Raw genomic sequence first — 7,387 nt, forward strand, 5'->3', positions numbered from 1 at the left:
AGAAATATGTAAAGCCAATAGCTTAAATATACAGACAGTCTCTAACAAAATCCAAGCACAGGATCAAATATATATGTAGACTAAACACACATCAAGAACAAGAATGAATCCTGACATAAGCAGAAATTAATATGCTCAATTACGTCTAAATATTGCAATGTAACCCTACGTAACAAATTTCAGTACTCAAACCTACATTTCACAATACCTTCCATGTGATTTACATCGCAGTACTCAACAGCCTGACTTTACTAGCTAACCAGAAATAACTCCAAACACATAAATAGGATTATTATTAATATTGAAATTAAAGCTTGAAATTGCCAATTTATAGCTCATGAGAAATCCACCTAAAATAAAAACTACATACATGTACCAAGAACACGCAAAATAAATAGACATGACACTTAGCTTATTCGAATGGTATTTTAAAAAAATTCTATATGAAGTGGGATAATTAATGATTTTTAAAACTGTACCAATAAATGGTTATATAAAACAAAACTAATCAAATCCTTTTTGAACAGCTCTAACAATCAAGGTTTAGTTACAATATGGCTTAAATGTTGCATGTATGTTTTAGGCAACATTTTAAAGTGACTTTATTTAACAAAAAGTAAACCTGTTTACTTGAACCTGTATATTCTCTGTAGGAAACTGCATGTACTTCTATCTCAAATGATGGAAGAAACAATGTTGTCAGAGGATGTCAGCTTCTAAACATATCGGTACCTAACTCCAATTCTGCTAGCATTATTTTGACGCCGTCAAAAGCCGACATCGAAAAAAATATCAAAAGGCTAACTGAAACAGACGTAGTTTACGATTCGGACAGATTTAACGACCTATCTGGTTCCAGGCAAACATACAACAAGTTTCGAAATGCGTTAGCCCTATGAGAGACCGTCCCTCATTCAGATTCCCGGTAACATATTATGAAACTTTCTACTCCTTAGCCCTTCTTAGTTATCGTGAGATGTAGGTGCAAGTTTTCTTCAAGTAAAACTATCCTGAGAACTACTGGGTTTCACTAGATGTTCCTGTAGTAACGCTGCCAATCAGATGTTTGAATGAGACACCTGAAGTATTCATGCTCCCATTTTGCCAAAGCCAAATGTCTTCTTCGTCAGTGACAGCGCCAAGACCGAATGACACTATTTCAGTGCGACAATATTAATGTCTCTCGAATTCACAGGTCCAGCAATATAAACAACTTGTCCTACGCGCCGCCGACATTTGTCCACAAGCAGACAAATTCACAAAAGAAAAAGAAAGTCTTTAGGAACATATAGTATTCGACCATCAAAGATCCATACGATGTAACTATAAATAAATAGGAAAAGAACTGGAAGAATCATATTGGTAGGATGTGCAGGAAAACATATAAAATGAGCTCTAGTAGAAACTGCCACAACTGAACAACTTCAAAAACAGGCAAACATGTGAGAAACAGCTTCCCTTACGAACAGGAACGAGCACATATATGGAGTTACTAGAGGCCAAAAATAAAACAAATTAACGATAACATATAATATCATCATATAATTTACAAATAACAGAGTGGCCTGGAAAGAAAGACAACTTTAAGCTAGACGATACATTAATTCCAAACTAATTAAAATAAATAAATTAAACCCTCCTCTCTGGCCACAACAAAACAAATATTCAAAGTGGTTGAAAGACGAAGTGTTATATAAACCACTAAGACAAAAAGAGTGGCCCTGGAAAAACAGAATTAAGTTAAAATGAGGTACTAACCAAAACAAAATATCCTATCCACCACACAAGCTACAACGAAAGAAACGATCAAACTGGTCATAAGACACGGCTTTATATAAACCACTAACATCATCAACAGCGGTTTGGGAAATATCAACATCAAGTTAAAAATTACTAACACAATAAAAACAAAATCAAGACAAGGAAACCAGTAGGGCAACAGTTAAGGCCGAGCATGACAACCGAATACAAAATCACTCAAGGGAACCCAAAATGACCATAATAATAAGGAAATCAGTCAACAAACTTTTCAAATGATCAGTCAGGTTAGGAGCACAGTGGAAACCAAACTTCACGACCAAGGGACCAACATGGCGAATAAGAGCAGGAATAACGAAAATCGTGACACCAGCCCGTGACAACAACAACGCAGCACAAGGGAAATAAGGGAAACAAAAAGCTGATATTCAGAAGATCAGCAACAGAAATGGACATCTCAGCAGTACAAAGGGACCAAAGGCAAGAGTAGCAGAAATTAAGATCAGGACACAAGCAGAGGACAATAAGAGAAAATCTGGTAACAAAAGATGAATAAAGATGAACAAGAAATTAATCAGCATTCAGCAAGACAGGGGAACAGGGCAAGAGCAGCATACATAAAGAAGATCAGGAACAGAAGAAAAAAACAACCTCTACTTAGGCAGTTACTAAAAGAAAAGAAAAATTCGGGGGAGGAAAGAATAAAACCAGAAAAGTTATTGCAACCACAAACAAATAAACGCCCCAAACCCGGACCAACAGAAAATACATTTCCATCCCTAATAAATAACATCTATAACCCAACCTAAATATCCCACACTTCCCCACACAACAAAAAATCACACATACAAATCTATGTAACACACCCAGTATAGGACAACTTAATCTAAAGGAGCCGCAGCATCAGTGCCGCCAACATTTGGTCACACAGCTGAAGCAAGTGTTTACACACCTCTGCACTCTATGCTTATAGATACATCTGACAATTGGAATCTAAAAACCAATACTGCTACAACATTGGTCGTTCAGTTACGACACAGTCATCAATGAGGCAATATTGTTGGCTTCATCAAGGTAAAGCCAGACATATGTGACGGCATATCATCCTAGCTTAACTATAGAAAATCTTGTGAGATTTGTGCCAGAATTAGTGGATGGCTCGTCCGTACCATAGGGTTATATCTATTCGTCAGTCTGAGAGATCAGATGAAGGGCGTTTTGCGCAACCTTTTGCCAACTGCCAGGGAAGACGGCGTATCTTCCTGGCTTACCTATAGAAAATACTTTGCGATTTGTGTTAGAATTAATGGATGGATTGACCGTACCATAGGGTTATATCTATTCGTCAGTCTGAGAGGTCAGATGAAGGGCATCTTGGGCAAACTTTTGCCAATTGCCAGGGGAGACGTTTACTGCACCAGTAATCGCTTCGGAACAGATTTTCACCTGTCAACCAACCTGAGCTATACCGATCTCAGTTTAAACAAGTCAGAAGAAAACCAAATGAAACCTTGCCAAATTTGGTTCATGGAATCAGGAGGCTGACAACAGTCTGCAGAACTAAAACTTACTTTTGTTTGGGGCGTACTCTTTGACGCACATAACGAATCGATTATAAGTTTGATGAAAACAAATCGACCTAAAGATTTAAATGAAGCCATTAGAACTTCTCTTCATCTTGAGGTTTTTGACAAAGATGAGCGCCAACGTTTACATACGAATAGCAACGCCAAAGGTATCGCGATGCCTCAAATGATGGTGTGCACAATGATAGTGTGTAAGATAAATAAACAGTAGTTAAGTGGGACACTATACGTACAATGGAAATTAGCATTACGGAGACCCCTGGGTGAATATACGTACAATGGAAATTTAACATGGCGAAAAAGCGTGGGTTAATATACGTACAAGGGGAATTAACATGGCGAAAAATCGTGGGTCAATATACGTACAAGGGGAATTAACATGGCGAAAAATCGTGGGTCAATATACGTACAAGGGGAATTTGACATGGGAATAAATCGTGGGTCACTTTACGTACAAGGGAAATTTAACATGGGGAATAGATCGTGGGACTGTCTAGGGACAATGGGAAATTTAACATTACGGAAACCCCTGGGGGATATAGCCTCAAGGGAATTTAACATATGGAAATTGAACATGGTGGATCTGTATAGCGTCAAGGGGAATTGAACATGGTGGGACTATCTAGGGACAATGATGGTAGAGGGTCAAACGCAACAGAGACAGAAACATACATACACTAGTACAAGCGTGGGATTTATATATAAAGCATTACCAAGACCTGAAATCTTGCTGGGGTGTTCAAAAATTTGCATAATTGTAATGATGCTATAAATAGCTATAATCAAGGAAATGCTCAACGACAAAATGGATGTGACTAAAAGTAACGTTAAAATGACGAAATTGTCCCAGAATTTAAAGGAAAATAAACATATCCCCGAAAATTAAATTACAATGGTTTAGACTAAAATGGATAAAATTAGTAACTACTTACAATATCAACTTCTGTGACGATCATGGATAAATACCTATGTATCTATAATCAGCTGAAATTCCTATGAAATCCCACTATCTATTTATAGCTCCAACATGTGGGTTTTTCCTTTGGAAAATCCCACTATCTTTTAATGGCCTCAGCTTGAGTGACGTTCCTGTTTATGAATTCTAGTATATATGTATAGCTACAAAATGTGGAAATCCCCAAGTCGATATTTATAGTCTCAAAATTTCCAGCGTCAGTGACGTCACTGTACTGAACACTAGGGGATAAATGGCAACAGTGTTGCAAGTGGCTGACCTGAATACGCGCTACTGTAGGTAGGTAGGTAGAGTGTATCTGATAGGGATAAAGTGAGTTTTATAGGGACAAACAGAGACCAATACACACACACACACACACACACACATACACACACACACACAGGGAAGAGGAAAAAAACAAACCCCAAATATACTATCCACACTCGGGAGGAAGAAAAAAAAAACAACCAAATATACGATCTACACAACGTACGAGAACACACACACACACACACACACACTATAAAATGGATAAAATTAGTAACTACTTACAATATCAACTTCTGTGACGATCGTGGATAAATACCTATGTATCTATAATCAGCTGAAATTCCTATGAAATCCCACTATCTCTTTATAGTTCCAACTTGTGGGTTTTTCCTTTGGAAAATCCCATTATCTTTTTATAGCCTCAGCTTGAGTGACGTTCCTGTTTATGAATTCTAGTATATATGTATAGCTACAAAATGTGGAAATCCCCAAGTCGATATTTATAGTCTCAAAATTTCCAGCGTCAGTGACGTCACTCTACTGAATACGAGGGGATGAATGGCAACAGTGTTGCAAGTGGCTGACCTGAATACACGCTACTGCAGGTAGGTAGGTAGAGTGTATCTGATAGGGATAAAGTGAGTTTTTATAGGGACAAACAGAGACCAATACACACACACACACACACACACAAACACACACACACAACGTACGCGCGCAGACATACGCACACACACACACAAACACACACACACACACACATACACACACACACACACACACACACACACACACACACACACACACACAGAGGGAAGAGGAAAAAACAAACCCCAAATATACTATCAATACAGAAGGGAGATAACACAAACCCCAAATAAACTATCAACACAAACGTACGCGAACGGATACAAACCCCAAATATACTATTCACACAACGTCGCTAACGCATACAAACCCCAAATATGCTATCCATACTCGGGAGGAAGAAGAAAAAAAACAACCAAATATACGATCTACACAACGTACGCGAACACACACACACACACACACACACACACACACACACACACACACACACACACACGCACACACAGAGGGAAGAGGAAAAAACAAACCCCAAATATACTATCAACACAGAAGGGAGATAATACAAACCCAAAATAAACTATCCACACAAACGTACGCGAACGCATACAAACCAAAAATATACTATCAACACAGAAGGGAGATAATACAAACCCCAAATAAACTATCCACACAAACGTACGCGAACGCATACAAACCCCAAATATGCTATTCACACTCGGGAGGAAGAAGAAAAAAACAACCAAATATACGATCTGCACAACGTATGCGAACACACACACACACATACACACACAGAGGGAAGAGTCAAAAACAAACCCCAAATATACTATCAATACAGAAGGGAGATAATACAAACCCAAAATAAACTATCCACACAAACGTACGCGAACACATACAAACCCCAAATATATTATCAACACAGAAGGGAGATAAAACAAACCCCAAATAAACTATCCACACAAACGTACGCGAACGCATACAAACCCCAAATATACTATTCACACAACGTCGCTAACGCATACAAACCCCAAATATGCTATCCACATTCGGGAGGAAGAAGAAAAAAAACAACCAAATATACGATCTACACAACGTACGCGAACACACACACACAACACACACACACACACACACACACACACACACACGCACACACAGAGGGAAGAGGAAAAAACAAATCCCAAATATACTATCAACACAGAAGGGAGATAATACAAACCCCAAATAAACTATCCACGCAAACGTACGCGAACGCATACAAACCCCAAATATACTATCAACACAGAAGGGAGATAATACAAACCCCAAATAAACTATCCACACAAACGTACGCGAACACATACAAACCCCAAATATGCTATCCACACTCGGGAGGAAGAAGAAAAAAACAACCAAATATACGATCTACACAACGTACGCGAACAAACACACACACACACACACACACACATACAAACACACAGAGGGAAGAGTCAAAAACAAACCCCAAATATACTATCAACACAGCAGGGAGATAATACAAACCCCAAATAAACTATCCACACAAACGTACTCGAACGCATAGAAACCCCAAATATACTATTCACACAACGTCGCTAACGCATACAAACCCCAAATATGCTATCCACACTCGGGAGGAAGAAGAAAAAATCAACCAAATATACGATCTACACAACGTACGCGAACAAACACACACATACACACACACAGAGGGAAGAGTCAAAAACAAACCCCAAATATACTATCAACACAGAAGGGAGATAATACAAACCCCAAATAAACTATCCACACAAACGTACTCGAACGCATACAAACCCCAAATATCCTATTCACACAACGTCGCTAACGCATACAAACCCCAAATATGCTATCCACACTCGGGAGGAAGAAGAAAAAATCAACCAAATATACGATCTACACAACGTACGCGAACAAACACACACATACACACACACAGAGGGAAGAGTCAAAAACAAACCCCAAATATACTATCAACACAGAAGGGAGATAATACAAACCCCAAATAAACTATCCACACAAACGTACGCGAACGCATACAAACCCCAAATATACTATTCACACAACGTCGCTAACGCATACAAACCCCAAATATGCTATCCACACTCGGGAGGAAGAAGAAAAAAACAACCAAATATATGATCTACACAACGTACGCGAACAAACACACACACACACATACACACACACAGAGGGAAGAGGCAAA

The sequence above is a fragment of the Sinohyriopsis cumingii genome, unplaced genomic scaffold (assembly GCF_028554795.1).
Source record: "Sinohyriopsis cumingii isolate HCF-2022 unplaced genomic scaffold, ASM2855479v2 utg001964l, whole genome shotgun sequence".
Classification (NCBI taxonomy): Eukaryota; Metazoa; Mollusca; class Bivalvia; order Unionida; family Unionidae; genus Sinohyriopsis; species Sinohyriopsis cumingii.